Below are 21,472 nucleotides of genomic sequence, written 5' to 3'. Positions count from 1 at the left end.
TCCTCTCTCCCTACCCTCCTCAGATGCAAAGCCTTTTAAGACTTTATTTATATAACATATAATAATAAACTATATTTTGTAGAGTTTTAGAATTTATAAACTGACTCATATATATGACCTAACTATGCAGTCTATTAGTTGGGTTTTAGAGATAAAAAACCAAAGGGCATCTGAGTTAAGGGGATTGCTTAAGTATGCTCAGGTATAAAGTAGCAAGGCTCTAATTCAATTCCAGATACTCTAATGGTGACACTCTTGTTTTTAATAGCCGCAGTGTGTGCCCAACACTTCTGCTTTTCGTTTTAATTATCTATATGCCTAACCTTTGTTCTGTTTAGGCAGACCCTTAAGATGTGAAACCAAATCTTACTTGTTGCTTTTTTTTTTCTTCTCTCAATGTTTAGCAAAGTATCTGTCATATAGTGGGCACTCAAATATTTGCTTAATAGGATAATTCCTCATCAGTGTAACAGGTCCCAAACTATATCAAAGAGAAGCATTTTTATTCCTTCACAATATCAGTGATATATGCAGAAATCATTTATTTTCTCCCTAATCAGATCCATTACTTACTCGTTTTTCCCCATAAGAATTGAGTACATATGAACACAAAGAAATAAATAACAGACACAGGGGCCTTCTTGAGGGTGGCAGGTGAAAGGAGGGTAAGAATTGAAAAACTGCCTATTAGGTGTTATGCTTATGACCTCAGTGAGGAAATAATTTGTACACACCAAACCCTTACAATACGTAGTTCATCTATATAGCAAACCAGCACATGTACCCCTGAACCAAGATACAAGATAAAGAGAATGTCATTAGTATCTTCAAGCTTTTGAGCTACTTTGTTTACTCTTTACTTAAATGGCCTCTTTCTTCATAAGGAAAAAAAAAGGCAACTAATTATGAACTCAGTCAGCTGCTCAACCACATTTAGAAATGTTACATTGTTAATTCCTTTGCTTATGTCTCAGAAGTCCTTTCTCTCCTCTAGTCTAAAGACAGTCACTCCACAAGTGCACTGGATGTCCCCATATCCTCTCATCTGTCCCATGACCTTACTTCATCAATTTTACCAACTCTCACAAATATATCCAGCCCCCATATCTCTACTTTCTTCTGTTCTACTTAAGTTAATGTCCAATATAATCACATACTAAATGAACTTTCTCCAAACTACCTTGTGTTCAACTAAAATTGAATTACTTGACTAACATTACTTATACTATCCTATTTTTCTTCTTGGGGTAGATTCCTTTAAATTATGACTTTATTACTTTAATAAATTTTTTTCTGAATGACTTAGGATGTTGTCTAAAAATATAGTTAGCCACAGTGTCAGATGGCTGCCAACTATTCCAGGTCAATAAAGCCAAGGATAAAGGAGCCAAAATAACCTTAGTAAAGTCAGGCATACACTAATAAAGTTAACTGGAAAAAAAATGACAGAATCAAAACGCAGTCAGCCCAGATTGCTGGAGGTCCTAGGTCTATGAAAGTGATGGATAGCATCACAGATTGGAAAAGACATATAAAATCCTTCATGTGCATCACTAGTGATCCATGAACCTGAAGTGTACATGTTGTAAACCAATTTGATGTTTAAAAGATTTTATTGTCTTAGGAAATTTATCATATATTGCTTAAATTAGGAAACTCATTTAACAAAATGTTCCTTTGTGATTTACCCAAATAAAAAAAAAGGTACATAGTTTTGAGACATAAGTACATGGATACATAACTTTAATCAGCTATATATAATTTCTGGCATAATTTTCAGATCAGTTTAATCTGTAGCTCGTAACAAAGGTGACATTCTATAATTTTCCTTCCATAGTCTTCTAGAGATCTTTTTTCTCTATTTAAATTATCTTGTTTAGCTATAAAAATCATGTCCATATGTAACACTGGAAAATATACAATATGTTATAGGCAAAAAAAAAATCATAAAGGCAAACAATCATCACTCTAAAATAATATCATTACCATGGGACTCTGAATAACTTTTTCTTGTTTTAAGCATCTTTCTACAAACACTAAATTTTTTTTACAAATTTTATTACAAATTTTGCATTTTTTTTTTTTTTTTTTTTTTTTTTTGAGACGGAGTCTCACTCTGTCACCCAGGCTGGAGTGCAGTGGCCGGATCTCAGCTCACTGCAAGCTCCGCCTCCTGGGTACACACCATTCTCCTGCCTCAGCCTCCCAAGTAGCTACCTCGCCCGGCTAGTTTTTTGTGTTTTTTAGTAGAGACGGGGTTTCACCATGTTAGCCAGGATGGTCTCGATCTCCTGACCTCGTGATCCACCCGTCTCGGCCTCCCAAAGTGCTGGGATTACAGGCTTGAGCCACCGTGCCCGGCCAAATTTTGCATTTTTTAACTTAAAGTAAACATTTTACATGATATTATAAATTCTTTGTAAGCATAATTTTCAATAACACATTTGTCTAAGTTCCCTAATATATTCCATAACAATTATTTCATCAATACTCATTTAAAATGTGTCTAATGTGACTTGTAAAATAATAAATGCTGCACTGTAAAATATGAAGTTTTATGCTACATTTAATATTATTTTCTTACTATTAATTCCTAGACATAGGAGTGGGAAGTCCAAGTGAAATATGTTTGGCCATTTTAAGTTTTAATGCATTGCTTTTCATTTGTCTCAAGGAAAAACTCATCATGGGTATATAAAAAAGCCTGGATCTTTTCATAACTGAATATTACTATTAACAAACTATCTTTACTTTTTAAATACAGTCACATACCACATGACATTTTGGTCAATGACAGACTACATATACAATTGTCTGCATATACAGTGTTGGTCTCCTAAGGTTATAATGGGCTGAAAAATGTCCTATCACCTAGTGAGATTGTAGCCAATGCAAGGCCACAGTGCAATGCATTGCTAATGTGTTTGTGGTGAAGCTACTGTAAACATCCTATTGTTCTAACTTTTTATTGTTATATTTAGAATATATTCCATATATATAATATATATATATATATATATATATATACACACACACTTAAGTTAACTGTAAAACAGCCCTCAGGCAGGTCCTCCAGGAGGTATCCAGAAGAAGGCATTGTTATCATAGGAGATGACAGCTCTCTGTGTGCTATTGGCTCTTGAGGACCTTCCAATGGGAGAAGGGGTGGAGGTGGAAAATGGAGATGCTGTTGATTCTTACCCTATGTAGGTTTAGGCTAAAGAATATATTTGTGTCTTAATTTTAACAAAAAGGGAAAAAAATAGAAAAAAGCTTATAAAATAGTGCTATAAAAAAGAAACTGTTTTGATACAACTGTGCAATGAGTTTGTGTTTTAAGTTAAGTGACAAAAGAGTCAAAAATTTAAAACATAAGTTACAAAGTAAAAAAAAGGTTACAGCAATTTAAGGTGAATTTATTATTAAAGAGAAACATTTTTATAATAAATTTACTGTAACCTAAGTGTAGGCTACAGTAGGCTAAGTGTAGTGTATGAAGTCTAGAATAGTGTCCAGTAATGCCAGGCATACATTCACATTCACTCACCATTCACTCTTTGGCTCACTCAGTGTAACCTCCATCCCTGTTAGCTCCATTCATGGTAAGTATCCAACACAGGTGTATCATTTTTTATAATTGACACAAAGTATTTTACTGTACTTTTTTCCGTGTTTAAATATACAAACACTTACCATTATGTTACAACTGCCTACAGTATTCAGTATAGTAACATGCTATACAGGTTTGCAGCCCAGGTTTGTAGTTGGCTACGTGATCTAGGTTTGCATAAGTACACTCTATGACGATCACACAATGACAAAATCACCTAATAACACATTTCTCAGAACATACCTCCGTGGTTAAACATTGCATGACTTTATATCCAAAATGTAACTTAATCACTTACTGATTCTGTATTTGTTGATTGCTAAAATGGCTAGGAAATTGATAATTTCCTTAATCATTGCAATTAATTTTGTTACCATTTTAGGACCCGTCTTCAGGAGTCCTGGTCTCTAGAATGACTAGAATAGTTTTGTTCACCAATAACAACCCTTGGCATATCACAATGCCTTATAAATAGTACATATTTATCAATAAATATTTTGATTGATTTAAGCTTGAATTGATTAATAAATGTATGGATAAATGTAAATATCTGGTTGCCAAAAACATCAGAATTTTTGTATACAGTTACACAAATGGCTGGCATGGAAACATTTAAAGTTAATATCACAGGTGTATTTTTTCTAAGAACATTTTCTTTTTAAATTTTTTTTTCAATTGACAAGTAAAAATTGTGTATCTTCATGCACAACATGTTATTTTGAAATATACACACATTACAGAGTGGCTAAATCAAGCTAATGATCATGCATTACTTCAAATACTTTTCATTTTTTGTGTGATGGGAAACTTTCTTAGCAGTTTTCAAGAATATAATACATCCATGTGTACAATAAATCTTTTGAACTTATTCCTCCTAACTAAAATTATTATCATTTCACTAATATCTCCCATCCCTTCAGTTTCTCCAGCCCTTAGTAACTACCGTTCTCCTTTCTATTAATGAGTCCAACTTTTTTAGATTGCACCTAAAAGTGAGATCATGTGGTATGTGCCTTTCTGTGACTGGCTCATTTCATTTACATAATATCATCCAGGTTCATGCATTTTGTCGCAAATAACGAATTTCATTCTTTTTAAAGGTTGAATAGTATTCCATTGAGTCTTCATACTACATTTAAAGAATTTATTCTATTGATTGACACTTAGGTTGATTCCATATGTTGGCTATTATGAATTACTGCTGCAATTAACATAGGAATGCAGATACCCCTTTTACATACTGATTTACACCCAGGAGTAGGATTGGTGGAACATATGGTAGTTTCATTTGTAATTTTATGAGGAACCACTATATTATTTTCCATACTGGTTATACTAGTTTACATTACCAGCAGCAGTGTGCAAATGCTGTGTATTTTCCACATCATCTCCAAAACCTGTCATTTCTTCTATTTTTTATAATAGCCATCCTTGCAGTTATGAGATGATCTCTCATTGTGGTTTTAATTTGCATTTTCCTAATGATTAGTAATGTTGAGCATTTTTTCATATACCTGTTGGTTATTTGAATGTCTTCTTTTGAGAAATGTCTATTTAGATCCTTTGCCCATTTTTTAAATCAGGTTGTTTTCTTACTAACAGAAATGGAGTTGAGTTATTTGAAGTTCTTATATATTTTGGATATTAACTCTTTATCAGATGTATGGTTTGCAAATATTTTTCCCATTCTGTAGATTGCCTCTTTATTCTGTCTTTTTCTTGAATGTGCAAGTGCTTTCTGGTTTGCTGTATTCCCACTTGTTTTATTTTGTTTTTCTTGCCCATGCTTTTTGTTTCATATCCAAAATATCCATGCCCAGAAGTTTCATGGAGCTTTCATCCTATCTTTATTCCAATAGTTTTACAGTTTCAGATCATAGGTTTAAGTCTTTAGTCCCCTTTGCGTTGATTTTCATGTCTTGTGTAAGACAAGGGTCTAATTTCATTCTTTTGCATGTGAATATCAAATTGTTCCAACACCATTTATTAAAGAGATTGCCCTTTCCTCATTGTGTTCCTCATTTTGCTTAAGATTGTTTGGCTATTTGGAGTCTTTTGTGACTCCATACAAGTTATAGGAGTTTTTTTTTTTTCTATTTCTGTGAAAAATGTAATTGAAATTTTGATATTACTAACATATGTGTGTTTTTGTTTGTTTGTTTGGTCTCCCTTTCTCTCTCTCTCTCTCTCTCTCTCTCTCTCTCTCTCTCTCTCTCTCTATCTCTATCTCTATCTTTCTTTCTTTTCTTTCTTTCTGATGGAGTCTCACTCTGTCTCCCAGACTGGAGTGCCTGGCGTGATCTCGGCTCTCTGCAGGCTCCGCCCCCCGAGTTCACTCCATTCTTCTGCCTCAGCCTCTGGAGTAGCTGGGACTACAGGCGCCCGCCAAGGATTTGAAGTCACAAAATAGCTTTATTTCCCAATATTACTAACTAAAATAATTTGTTGAATAAATAATTAGAAAGCAAAGATGGAGGGAGAGAAGGAAAGAAGAACGCAAAGAAAGAAGGGAGAGAAAGGAAAATGTCACACTACTTGGTTCAAGTATTGCTCCATATACAATATTTATGCTTATAGTTATTTTATTTTTAACTAACACTAAATAAAAAAATTTAGCTTTCAGCTTTTGCTCTATTTGTGCTCTATGTTCTACCCATTGTGAACAAAACTATATTTGTTTGACATTTTCAGAACAAAGCAGAGACATAATAAGGTCTTTATCAAATTCCATTACTCTCTGTAACTGTGCCCTTTGTATATCATCACAATTGAAAGCCAATTATTTTTAGCAGCAAACAAACAGGACCTCTTGAGTATTATATATTATATGATCACTAAATTTCCCAAGAACAAGATAAGACATGGAATATATGCTACATTTATATGTTGCTCTTATTTATAATAAACATATAAATATGTTTCTGTTTTGCATCAGCCTATAACAAGGACCCCAGACTCATAACAAGCAAACTATAAATTGGCTGAAAATATAGCACCGACCTTTGCTGAAGTAACCAATAACTAGGTCTTAAGTATGCTTCAGGGACACTAAAATATGTGGTATTTTTCTTGCAAAATGTGCTCATTATAGGTGTAAAATAGTTTTGCCTGTGTATAGAGCATCTAGATCTGTTATTAAATGTAGTCATTTAGGTGAATTTAAAAATAATGAAACTCATGATAACAAATGGATACATAAATGATTGTGTGGCTTTGCAATAGCTTCAGGATGTCAGACTTTATAGAAAAAAAGTGATTTAAACTATGTAACAGTAAGAAGTAAAAACTTTGTTGTAGAAAATGATAAAAAATTATACTGTTATATAATCTATGTTCAAGAATATTTGGGAACATATTTGGGAATATTTGAGAATTCTTGGGATTGGCATGATTTACTGATAAACAACAGATGTTTTCTCAAGTGACCAAGCTGCAAAGTAACTTGGAATATGTTGTTGCTATAAGCATACTAATCCTCAATTAGAAATTGGTTGATAGTTATAGCATTTGGGTGTTTGGTTTAAGAAAAGCATTTATGCTTTGTCACTGATCATCCCTATTCTGTAGAAGACACGTAGTCATCAAACAAAGACCACACTGTAGAATACGTGGCAGCCATGAGAATGCCTTTTAGATTTCTCCTTGCAGACAGAATAATTGACCCATGTCCTCAGCTGCTGTTTGAAATTTATCTCCACATTCATGCCAAGGCAATGCTTTCCATTTGCTGCTCGCAGTCAATGTTTGAGAACAGCAGGGATACTAAAAGTAGGTCTGCTCCTGGGAGACACAGAACTACTTTGACGGGAATCTTGGATTCTAGGACTCCCGGAGGACATTGTCGAATCTTCTTTATAACTGTACTGCAGTCTCAGATGTGTTCACCCTTCCCTTCCTTCCTTTTCTCCTTCCTACAGACTCATACCCGCAGTGTATTCTGATGGCTCTCTCAGCTTCCAAGGCCTCCCCTCTTCCTTCTCTCACAGATATATCCTCAAATAAATTGTTTTCATGATTACTCTAGCCTTAGAGTCTTCTCCCTAGACAATCTGACTAAAGCAAGGTAAATATAACATTATACATAACCCAGGTTATATAGCAGAGGTTATTGTACATACCTCCTTGTATAATAGAGGTTTTTCTAGGCCACACCAGCTTGGGTCCACCACTGCCAACAGAAACAAGCAAACCTTTTACTCTTGAAATTACTCCATCCTAATATTCCTTTCTAATTCACTCTACCTTTGGTCAAGGAAAACCAAGGGACAGTGTATTTGTTCAGAAACAGAAGTTGTTTTCTAATATGACTTCCCAGTGACAGCCATGAGTATGACATGATACTGATGCTTTAGCCTGGAATTAGGGTCCCTTATGTCTGATTCTGAATCCAGCCCCAAATGTAGTGAGCACTATTATTGATTACTGAAAAGTAAGAAAGGCGAAAAGAACAAAAGTTTCACTGCAGCACATCTAAATAAATTATGGAGGAAGAACTGTATAGCAACCCCATTTCAAATAATTTATTAACTGGGCCATCAAGTAATCTGCCTCTGTTATAATCTTATGACTTTTTATCTTTTTATCTTATTGATATATGTGATCTATATATTTCTTGGTATCCAATAAATATATTAATTATGGATAGGAGTTCTAAGTCACATTCTTGGAGTGGAGATATTTAGTAATATCAGGATTCCTATGTGCTTCACTTTGGATGCTGAAAGATTCCCCAGAAGTCAACATCTCAAAAGAAGACAACAAAGGTTACTATGAATTATGGGGAAGTTACTACTTCTTTAATAATTTTTAAAAATTTTCTTGTTAAGTGGATAAAATAGGTGTGATTATGTCCTCCTTAGTGACCTAGGGTCTAGGCCTGCTTCAGCAGACCCAGAGGCCAGCCCCACCCCAGTAAACCCTAATGCCATGTCTCACCCTATGGATTGAGGTGCCGAGATGACCCCTATAGACCCAGACTTCAGGCCAGCCACTGGAAAACCAAGACTCACACCTGCTCCTGTGGATGCAGGATCTAGACCTACTGCAACAGCAGGTCAGCCTCTGTGAACTTAGGATTCAGGCCTATTACAGTGGATCCAGGTAATAGGCCCATCTTAGCACCTGTCCAGTCCCTGAAGACTCATACTCAAGCCTCACCCCAGAGCCAGACCAGCCTCTGTGAACCAGGTTCCAAGCCAGCCACCATAGATACAGGTTCTGGGTCTGTTCACCTGCTGACCCAGGGCTTATTCAAGGATACCATCAGTAAGCATTCCCTTGGATGGTGCCAGATGGCCAGCCCAGCATCTCTGGATAGCCTGATTGGTGAAGAGTCCTCCAGAAAAAGACAGTTTGTGAAGACTGGAATAAGTCTCTACTTCTTCAAAGGCACAGACATCAATGGAAGGTAACAAGAAAAACCAGGACATAACCCTCCCCCCACCAAAAAAATGTAATAATTTAGTAGTTGAACTCAAAGACCTGGATATATACTAAATACTTGATATTCAAAATAATTATTCTAAGAAAGATCAGCGAACTTTAAGCAAACATGGAAAAACAGTTAAATAAAATCAGGAAAAAAATAAGTAACCAAGAGTCTGGAAGATGGCTGAATAGGAACAGCTCCAGTCTCCAACTCCCAGCGCGAGCGACACAGAAGACCAGTGATTTCTGCATTTTCAACTGAGGTACTGGGTTCATCTCACTAGGGAGTGCCGGACAATCAGTGCTGGTCAGCCACTGCAGCCCAACCAGCGAGAGCTGAAGCAGGGCGAGGCATCGCCTCACCTGGGAAGCGCAAGGGGGAAGGGAATCCCTTTTCCTAGCCAGGGAAACTGAGACACACAACACCTGGAAAATCAGGTAACTCCCACCACAATACTGCGCTTTAAGCAAACGGACACACCAGGAGATCATATCCCACACCTGGCCGGGAAGGTCCCACGCCCACGGAGCCTCCCTCATTGCTAGCACAGCAGTCTGCGGTGATCTAACCGCAAGGCAGCAGCGAGGCTGGGGGAGGGGCGCCTGCCATTGCTGAGGCTTAAGTAGGTAAATAAAGCTGCTGGGAAGCTGGAACTGGGTGGAGCTCACATCAGCTCAAGGAAGCCTGCCTGTCTCTGTAGACTCCACCTCTGGGGACAGGGCAAAGCTAAACAACAACAACAATAACAAAAGCAGCAGAAACCTCTGCAGATGCAAACAACCCTGTCTGACAGCTTTGAAGAAAGCAGTGGATCTCCCAACACGGAGGTTGAGATCTGAGAAGGGACAGACTGCCTGCTCAAGTGGGTCCCTGACCCATGCGTAGCCTAACTGGGAGACATCCCCCACTAGGGGCAGACTGACACCCCACATCTCACACGGTGGAGTACACCCCTGAGAGGAAGCTTCCAAAGTAAGAATCAGACAGGTACACTCGCTGTTCAGCAATATTCTATCTTCTGCAGTCTCTGCTGCTGATACCCAGGCAAACAGGGTCTGGAGTGGACCTCAGGGCAATCTCCAACAGACATACAGCTGAGGGTCCTGACTATTAGAAGGAAAACTATCAAAAAGGAAGGACACCTACACCAAAACCCCATCAGTAAGTCACCATAATCAAAGACCAGAGGCAGATAAAACCACAAAGATGTGGAAAAAGCAGGGCAGAAAAGCTGGAAATTCAAAAAATAAGAGCGCATCTCCCCCTGCAAAAGAGCGCAGCTCATCGCCAGCAACGGATCAAAGCTGGACGTAGAATGAATTTGATGAGATGAGAGAAGAAGGCTTCAGACCATCAAACTTCTCAGAGCTAAAGGAGGAATTACATACACAGCGCAAAGAAACTAAAAATCTTGAAAAAAGAGTGGAAGAATTCATAGCTAGAATAATTAATGCAGAGAAGGTCATAAACGAAATGACAGAGATGAAAACCATGACACGAGAAATACGTGACAAATGCACAAGCTTCAGTAACCGACTCGATCAACTGGAAGAAAGAGTATCAGCGATTGAGGATCAAATGAATGAAATGAAGTGAGAAGAGAAACTAAAAGAAAAAAGAAGAAAAAGAAATGAACAGCACCTGCAAAAAGTATGGGATTATGTAAAAAGACCAAATCTATGTCTGATTGGGGTACCTGAAAGTGAGGGGGAAAATGGAACCAAGTTGGAAAACACTCTTCAGGATATCATCCAGGAGAGCTTCCCCAACCTAGTAGGGCAGGCCAACATTCAAATTCAGGAAATACAGAGAACACCACAAAGATAATCCTCAAGAAGAACAACTCCAAGACACATAATTGCCAGATTCACCAAAGTTGAAATGAAAGAAAAAATCTTAAGGGAAGCCAGAGAGAAAAGTTGGGTTACCCACAAAGGGAAGCCCATCAGACTAACAGCAAATCTCTTGGCAGAAACTCTACAAGCCAGAAGAGAGTGGGGGCCAATATTCAACATTCTTAAAGAAAAGAATTTTAAACCCAGAATTTCATATCCAGCCAAACTAAGTTTCATAAGTGAAGGAGAAATAAAATCCTTTACAGATAAGCAAATGCTTAGAGATTTTGTCACCACCAGGCCAGCCTTACAAGAGACCCTGAAGGAAGCCCTAAACATGGAAAGGAACAACCGGTACCAGCCATTGCAAAAACATGCCAAAATGTAAAGACCATCGAGGCTAGGAAGAAACTGCATCAACTAACGAGCAAAATAACCCATTAATATCCTAATGGCAGGATCAAGTTCACACATAACAATATTAACCTTAAATGTTAATGGACTAAATGCTCCAATTAAAAGACACAGACTGGCAAACTGGATAAAGAGTCAAGACCCATCAGTCTGCTGTATTCAGGAGACCCATCTCACATGCAGAGACATACATAGGCTCAAAATAAAGGGATGGAGGAAGATCTACCAAGCAAATGGAGAACAAAAAAAAGCAGGGGCTGCAATCCTAGTCTCTGATAAAACAGACTTTAAACCATCAAAGATCAAAAGAGACAAAGAAGGCCATTACATAATGGTAAAGGGATCAATTCAACAGGAAGAGCTAACTATCCTAAATATATATGCACCCAATACAGGAGCACCCAGATTCATAAAGCAAGTCCTTACTGTATGTAAAAAAGTACTTTGTACTTTTGTACTTTACAAAGTACTCTTTACTTTGTAAAGAGACTTACGAAGAGACTTAGACTCTCATACAATAATAATGGGAGACTTCAACACTCCACTGTCAACATTAGACAGATCAACGAGACAGAAAGTTAACAAGGATATCCAGGAATTGAACTCAACTCTGCACCAAGCAGATCTAATAGACATCTATAGAACTCTCCACTCTAAATCAACAGAATATACATTCTTTTCAGCACCACATCACACTTATTCCAAAATTGACCACATCATTGGAAGTAAAGCACTCCTCAGCAAATGTATAAGAACAGAAATTATAACAAACTGTCTCTCAGACCACAGTGAAATCAAACTAGAACTCAGGACTAAGAAACTCAATGAAAACCTCTAAACTACATGGAAACTGAACAACCTGCTCCTGAATGACTACTGGGTACATAACGAAATGAAGGCAGAAATAAGGATGTTCTTTGAAACCAATGAGAACAAAGATACAACATACCAGAATCTCTGGGACACATTTAAAGCAGTGTGTAGAGGGAAATTTATAGCACTAAATGCCCACAAGAGAAAGCAGGAGAGATCTAAAATTGACACTCTAACATCACAATTAAAAGAACTAGAGAAGCAAGAGCAAATACATTCAAAAGCTAGCAGAAGGCAAGAAATAACTAAGATTAGAGCAGAACTGAAGGAGACAGAGACAAAAAACACCCTCCAAAAAATCAATGAATCCAGGAGTTGGTTTTTTGAAAAGATCAACAAAATTAACAGACCGCTAGCAAGACTAATAAAGAACAAAAGAGAGAAGAATCAAATAGACGCAATAAAAAATGATAAAGGGGATATCACCACCGACCCCACAGAAATACAAACTGCCATCAGAGAATACTATAAACACCTCTACGCAAATCAACTAGAAAATCTAGAAGAAATGGATAATTTCCTGAACACTTAACAGTCTTCCAAGACTAAACCAGGAAGAAGTTGAATCCCTGAATAGACCAATAGCAGGCTCTGAAATTGAGGCAATAATTAATAGCCTACCCACCAAAAAAGGTCCAGGACCAGATGGATTCACAGCTGAATTCTACCAGAGGTACAAGGAGGAGCTGGTACCATTGCTTCTGAAACTATTCCAATCAATAGAAAAAGAGGGAATCCTCCCTAACTCATTTTATGAGGCCATCATCATCCTGATACCAAAGCCTGGCAGAGACACACAAAAAAAAGAGAATTTCAGACCAATATCCCTGATGAACATCGATGCAAAAATCCTCAATAAAATACTGGCAAACCGGATTCAGCAGCACATCAAAAAGCTTATCCACCATGATCAAGTGGGCTTCATCTCTGGGATGCAAGGCTGGTTCAACATTCGCAAATCAATAAACGTAATCCAGCATATAAACAGAAGCAAAGACAAGAACCACATGATTATCTCAATAGATGCAGAAAAGGCCTTTGACAAAATTCAACAGCCCTTCATGCTAAAAACGCTCAGTAAATTCGGTATTGATGGAACATACCTCAAAATAATAAGAGCTATTTATGACAAACCCACAGCCAATATCATACTGAATGAGCAAAAACTGGAAAAATTCCCTTTGAAATCTGGCACAAGACAGGGATGCCCTCTCTCACCACTCCTATTCAACATAGTGTTGGAAGTTCTGGCTAGGGCAATCAGGCAAGAGAAGGAAATAAAGGGTATTCAGTTAGGAAAAGAAGAAGTCAAATTGTCCCTGTTTGCAGATGACATGATTGTATATTTAGAAAACCCCATCGTCTCAGCCCAAAATCTCCTTAAGCTGATAAGCAACTTCAGCAAAGTCTCAGGATACACAATTAATGTGCAAAAATCACAAGCATTCTTATACACCAGTAACAGACAAACAGAGAGCCAAATCATGAATGAACTTCCATTCACAATTGCTTCAAAGAGAATAAAATACCTCGGAATCCAACTTACAAGGGATGTAAAGAACCTCTTCAAGGAGAACTACAAACCACTGCTCAGTGAAATCAAAGAGGACACAAACAAATGGAAGAACATAGCATGCTCATGGATAGGAAGAATCAATATCGTAAAAATGGCCCTACTGCCCAAGGTTATTTATAGATTCAATGCCATCCCCATCAAGATACCAATGAGTTTCTTCACAGAATTGGAAAAAGCTGCTTTAAAGTTCATATGGAACCAAGAAAGAGCCCGCATTGCCAAGACAATCCTAAGTCAAAACGACAAAGCTGGAGGCATCACGCTACCTGACTTCAAACTATACTACAAGGCTACAGGAACCAAAACAGCATGGTACTGGTACCAAAACAGAGATATAGACCAATGGAACAGAACAGAGTCCTCAGAAATAATACCACACATCTACAGCCATCTGATCTTTGACAAACCTGAGAGAAACAAGAAATGGGGAAAGGATACCCTATTTAATAAATGTTGCTGGGAAAATTGGCTAGCCATAAGTAGAAAGCTGAAACTGGATCCTTTCCTTACTCCTTATATGAAAATTAATTCAAGATGGATTAGAGACTTAAATGTTATACCTAATACCATAAAAACCCTAGAAGAAAACCTAGGTAGTACCATTCAGGACATAGGCATGGGCAAGGACTTCATGTCTAAAACACCAAAAGCAATAGCAGCAAAAGCCAAAATTGACAAATGGGATCTAATTAAACTAAAGAGCTTCTGCACAGCAAAAGAAACTACCATCAGAGTGAACAGGCAACCTACAGAATGGGAGAAAATTTTTGCAATCTACTCATCTGACAAAGGTCTAATATCCAGAACCTACAAAGAACTCAAACAAATTTACAAGAAAAAAACAACCCCATCAAAAGGTGGGCAAAGGATATGAACAGACATTTCTCCAAAGAAGACATTCATACAGCCAACAGACACATAAAAAAATGCTCATCATCACTGGCCATCAGAGAAATGCAAATCAAAACCACAATGAGATACCATCTCACACCAGTTAGAATGGCAATCATTAAAAAGTCAGGAAACAATAGGTGCTGGAGAGGATGTGGAGAACTAGGAACGCTTTTACACTGTTGGTGGGATTGTAAACTAGTTCAACCATTATGGAAAACAGTATGGCGATTCCTCAAGGATCTAGAACTAGATGTACCATATGACCCAGCCATCGCATTACTGGGTATATACCCAAAGGATCATAAATCATGCTGCTATAAAGACACATGCACAGGTATGTTTATTGCGGCACTATTCACAATAGCAAAGACTTGGAATCAACCCAAATGTCCATCAGTGACAGACTGGATTAAGAAAATGTGGCACATATACACCATGGAATACTATGCAGCCTTAAAAAGGGATGAGTTTGTGTCCTTTGTAGGGACATGGATGTAGCTGGAAACCATCATTCTTAGCAAACTATCGCAAGAACAGAAAACCAAACACAGCGTGTTCTCACTCATAGGTGGAACTGAACAATGAAATCACTTGGACTCGGGAAGGGGAACTTCAAACACCGGGGCCTATCATGGGGAGGGGTGAGGGGGGAGGGATTGCATTGGGAGTTATACCTGACGTAAATGACGAGTTAATGGGTGCTGATGAGTTGATGGGTGCAGCACACCAATATGGCACAAGTATACATATGTAACAAACATGCACGTTATGCACATGTACCCTAGAACTTAAAGTATAATAATAATAATAAAAAAATAAGTAACCAAAATGAGAAATGTAACAGAGAGGCTGAAATTTAAACATCAAAATGAAATTCTGAGGATGAAAAATGCAATAAAAAAATAACATGCAACAGATAGCATCAATAGCAGAATAAAGCACCAGAAAGGATCTGTAAACTTGAAGAGAGGTTATTTGAAAACGTACAATCAAAGGAGAAAAAAAGAATGGAAAGGTAGTAAGAAAGTCTGCAGGATTTACAACATCATAAGAGCAAATGCTCAGTTCATAGATGTTCATAAAAGAGAAGAGAAAGACAAAAAAGTTGAAAGCTTATTTAAAGGAATAATAGCAGAATTTTTTTCTAAATTTAGAAAAAGATTCATGGGTATGGGATTGCCAATGTTTCCAATCAGATGCAATCCAAACAAGATGAACCTAATCCATGTTCTAAGCAAACTGTCAAAAATAAAAGGCAACAAGAGTATTCTAAAAGCGAGCATAAAACCAGAAACACATAACATATGAAAGTACCAAAAAGGCTAATCGTGGATTTCTTTTTTTCTTCTTTTTTCTTTTTTTAGTTCACTCAAACTTGATTGTACATGACAATTACCTAGTGTGGTTCCTAAAAACAGATAAATTGTCAGGTAGTACTGGGAAAATTCAAATTTCTTTCATCTCCTCTGGGACACCCCAACACTGACACGTGTGGTCTATGGACCATAATGAATAAACTTCCTTTTAGACATATCCCCCTCCTTTCCAGTGGGTATTTATAACTTAGGAAAAGGCAAGGAAGGTTTCTTACCTGGAGCTTTCAGAAGATTCATGGCCCTGATAGTACCTTCATTTTAGACTTCTAACCTCCAGAATTGTGAGTGAATAGATTTTTATTGTTTTGTTTCTCTTTGTTTTTTGTTTTTTGTGATTATACTTTAAGTTCTAGGGTACATGTGTATAACGTGCAGGTTTGTTACATATGTATACATGTGCCGTGTTGGTGTGCTGTACCCATTAACTCGTCATTTATATTAGATATTTCTCCTAATGTTATCCCTCCTTGGCTACTTATTAAGTTTCTCCATCAAATAAGTAGGAAAAGTTTACAAAGCATTTATAATTCTGTGTAAATGTAAGAATATAATGGACAAAAATGACTTCAAGAGGCTAGTCCATTAGAGTAATGCATTTTTGAAATTTTAATTACATATGGTCTGTTTGTACCCATCATAAATACCATTCTTCCCTTTACATTTACAATGAGTAAGATATTCAATAGTGCTGCAGTGCTTGATTTAATCTCCCAGGAATGCAACCTCAACTTGGAGGTTTATGGTAAATATAAAAGTTGTATATAACATGGTTGTTTATAACAAGTGTTTTTCTTCAGTAAAATTACCATAAAATGTATCTCTATTAGGCAATAAATTTGCTCCCTTAAGCTGTAAGTGAGCTTACCAGCTTTATGTTGATTATTGTACTACTCTGCAAATAAACTCAACAATTTTGTGCTAACTAATTCTAGTCTGGTAGCTTGGCTTTAGCCTTTAGCCACTGTGAAATACAGATTGCCTCTGGCAATGTGGATTGCTTGTCCAATTATAACAAATGTAATTAGAAGTTCAAAAGAAAAGGTCAAAAACAGCCCTTAATTAAACTTAAAAAAATTAGTCAAGGTAAGACAACTTATGTGTAAATACATTTACATTTGTAATAAAAATGATTGGTCACTATGTCTTCAAAATTAATGCTATTTTAAACAGTTTCTGTACCTGGAAAAGGTTTTTTCTCTACATTTTTCTATGTATTCAGATCCTATCCATCCTGTTCAAATAACTTTTCACAAACCTTCTGCTAAATCCCAGAGCTGGAAATAATCACTGCTTTATGTAATCAAGTCTTTCATGGTCATTTCTTGTACTCTTAAAAACATATTGGAATCAATTTTGAAATATTAAAATATTCTAAAATCTCATTTCATGAAGAGCATTTAATTTTTAATGCCTTATTTATTTTTATCAAAGTATATGAAGGGGATATAAATACATATTTTACAACAACCACTATATATATTTCCTTTCATCTCCTATTCCCATATTCTCTGAAACTTCTCTGTTTGCATCAATTTCTCAGTCCTGAAATATGTCTCCTTCCATCCTCAATCCATCATCCTATATCATATGGCTGTTTTTCTCATTGTCTTTCTTCCCTTATCTTCTTTATTTTAATTATATCAATGATTTGACCTTTTCCTCTAGGTCTTGGAATTCTGATGGACAAAACCAACATTTCCTCTGGCAGGAAGGAAGAAAAAGAAGTCAATGAATATCTTGTGCTAAAATTTGTATCTTGTTTTCTTTGAAGTCAATATAAACACTTCATTGAGCACCTAATATGTGTCATGCACTCTACCACATAAATAACTGAGATAGAGCAGTGAACGAGGTAGACTCATGCCTGGCTCTCCTAGAGCTGGTAGTGTTAGGGAAATTCAGACAAGTAAACAGACAGCTATCAGACATCATAGTTATTATTCTTAAGAGTATTTCTGAGGGAAATATATGGTATAGTGGAGGGATAGAGAAGAGTTCTCCAGAAAAAAGGTTCTAAAGAGCCTGGGATGCTCAGGAAACTGTAAGTCATTCATTTTTTTGGAGCATAGCATCTGATGTGATATTTCAGAGTTGAGTGGTAATTCAGAAACATATCACAAATAGCCTCACAAAACATATTACAGAATTCCTTCATCATATTTTATTTAGTATACATTCTTCCCCCTTATTAACACTTTGAAAGCAAAGATTGTTTTACCCACGCATATATTTTGAAGTACCAATCGCAGCACCTGACACCAAGTGAGTTCTCATTGTCTTCCTACAAATTTCATTATATAGAATTACTTGTCTTATTAATGATAATGTATATCCTTCATTAGCATCCATGCCCACTAAGAACTGTCCTTTGTGACTGAGTTTTCTTAGTGTTTCTGATCCACTGAAATATCTCATCAATTAAACACAGTAATACCAAAGTTTTCTACTTCAGTAATGGCTTATATCATCCATATGAAGAACTTGAAACTGAAAGAGATAACTTGTCCAAGAGCATAAATTAGAAATGAAAATTACCTATATATAGCCTGTATTTTGTTTCATTTTTCCTTCACTGCTTTCTTCCTGCCGCAGAGAATACGAGGTGGAAAACTGGGCAACTGATATTTAGGACAAGTAGAAAACAATTCCTCTTATCATCACTTCTCCAAAATCTTAAGAGATGTTGCATCCTAGAAGATATAACTATCACCAATAAATTTTAGAGGTAGTAGTTTCTATCATCAGAGCAATTTAACAGTAGACACTATGAATTACTGATTTTGTGAACTGAATTGAGCCAAATAGAAATTTTCTTGGGATCCAAACAATATGCAGACTCATTAGAGAAGAGATACTCCAGGTGTATGTTAAAACCCAAGGTTTAAATTTGGAGTATTATTTCCAGCTGCAAATTGGAATTTCTGATTATAGTCACATAGAAGAACTGAGTTCTAAGCTAAGAACAAATCCTACTACTTCTCTGTAAGAAAAAAAAAAAAAAAAAGCCCTGAATATATTTATCCTTGGTTCATGAATGTGTGTTAAAAAAAAGTGACAGAAAAAAGGAAAGGCAAGATCATTTAGAAAGGACTGAGTATTACTTGTGACATAGTAATTATTTGTTAATTATGTAATTAACACGATTGTCAGTTGCGGTAATTGTCCACCACTATCCATTCTCACTGGTATCCTTTCCTGTCAAAGTTTTAGCTGGGCATTTGAGCACCTAGTTATACATGTCATTGCCCAGTTGTCTCTTGCTGATAAACATGGCTATCTGACTAAGCTTTGGACTAAGCTTGGTAAGTAAGCTGAAGTAATATATGCAACTTTTGGAACATTTGCTTTTAAGGATATATTTTTAAAAACGTTTTTAAAAAGCACACCAATAACAACTTATACTAAAATCTCAGAAAATAATTTTATTTAAATAAAATACAAAAAATTCAGCTTTCACATTTTAGAGTTTGACAATGTTGGATTTTAAATAAAAAGTGTGAAGTTGGGGCCATGTACATTTGCTCATGCCTGCAAGCCCAGCACTTTGGGAGGCCAAGACAGGTGGATCAGTTGAGGCCAGGAGTTCCAAACTAACTTGGCCACCATGGTGAAATCCTGTCTCTACTAAAAATACAAAATCTAACTGGATTTGGATGTGGTGGTATGCTCCTATAATCCCAGCTACTTGGAAGACTAAGGCACGAGAATTGCATGAACCCAGGAGGTGGATGTTGCAGTGAGCTGAGATCGTGCCACTGAACTCCAGCCTGGAAAACAGAGCGAGACTCTGTCTTACAGACAATCAAAGCTAAAATGGACAAATGGGATCACATCAAGTTAAAAAGTTTCAGCACAGCAAAGGATACATTCAACAAACTGAAGAGACAAACCACAGAATGGGAGAAAATATTTGCAAAATACCCATCTTACAGGGATAACCAAAATATATAAAGAGCACAAACAACTCTCTAAGAATAAATCTAATGATCCGATCAAAAACTGGGCAAAAGATTTAAATAGATATTTCTCAAAAGAAGACATGCAAATGGAAAACAGGCATAGGAAAAGGTGCTCAACATTACTGATCACCAGAGAAATGCAAATCAAAACTATAATGCGATATCATCTCACCCTAGTTAAATATTCAAAAGACAGAGAATAACAAAGGCTGGTGAGGATGTGGAGAAAAGGGATTCCATGTGCACTGTTGTTGGGAATGAAAATTAGTGGAACTACTATAAAGAACAGTTCGGAAGTTCCTTAAAAATCTAAATATTGAGCTAACATATGATCCAGCAATCCCATTGGTTGGTATCTACCCAAAGGAAAATAAATAAGTATATCAAAGAAATATCTGCATTCCTATGTTTGTTGCAGCACTGTTTATAGTAGCTGATATTGGGAGGTAATCTAACCTAAGGAATAGATAAAGAAAATATGGTACATATATACAATGAAGTACTATTTAGCCATAAAATGAATGAGATCCAATCATTTGCAACAACATGGATGGAACTGGAGATGATGAATATGTTAAGTAAAATAGGTCAGGCACAGAAAGACAAACATCATATATTCTCTTTATTTGTGGGATCTAAAACTCAAAAGAATTGAAATCACGGACATAGAGAGTAGAAGGATGGTTACCAAAGACTGGGAAGAGTAATGGGAGGTTTGGGGATAGGTGGGATGATTAATGGGCACAAAATAATAGGAAGAATGAATAAGACCTACTATTTGATAGCACAACAGGGTGACTATAGTCAATAATAACTTAAATGTATATTTTAATATGCCTTAAAGAGTGTAATTGAATTGTTTGTAACTCAAAGGATAAATGCTTGAGGAGATCGATACTCCGTTTTCTATGATGTGCTTATTTCATGTTGCATGCCTGTATCAAAACATCTCATATGCTCCATAAATATATACACCTATGTACTCACAAAAATTAAAAATAAAAATATATGAATAAAATAACAATAAAAAGTGTCTTTTAAAAAGACAAGCAATAACAAGTATTATTGAGGACATGGAGTGTATTAGTCCATTCTCATGCTGCTAATAAAGATATACCTGAGACTGGGTAATTTATAAAAGAAAGAGGTTTAATTTACTCACAGTTCTGCATGGCTGAGGAAGCCTCAGGAAACTTACAATCATCGCAGAAAGGGAAGTAAGCACATTGTTATTCACAGGGCAGCAGGAAGGAGAAGTGCAGAGCAAAAGGAAGAAAAGCCCCTTATAAAACCATCAGATTACCATTTAATGCAGCAGTTCCATTTCTGGGTATACAGTTGACTCTTAGACAACGTAAGTTTCAACTGCAAATATCCACTTATACATAAGTATTCTTCCACCTCTGCCACCTTTGAGACCGCAAGACCAGCCCCTCATCTTTCTCCTTCTCAGCCAACTTAACATGAAGATGATGAGTATGAAGACCTTTATAATGATCCACTTCCA

The sequence above is a fragment of the Rhinopithecus roxellana genome, chromosome 16, assembly GCF_007565055.1.
Source record: "Rhinopithecus roxellana isolate Shanxi Qingling chromosome 16, ASM756505v1, whole genome shotgun sequence".
Classification (NCBI taxonomy): Eukaryota; Metazoa; Chordata; class Mammalia; order Primates; family Cercopithecidae; genus Rhinopithecus; species Rhinopithecus roxellana.
The sequence above is the reverse complement of the archived record's forward strand: the minus strand, read 5'-3'. Positions refer to the sequence as shown.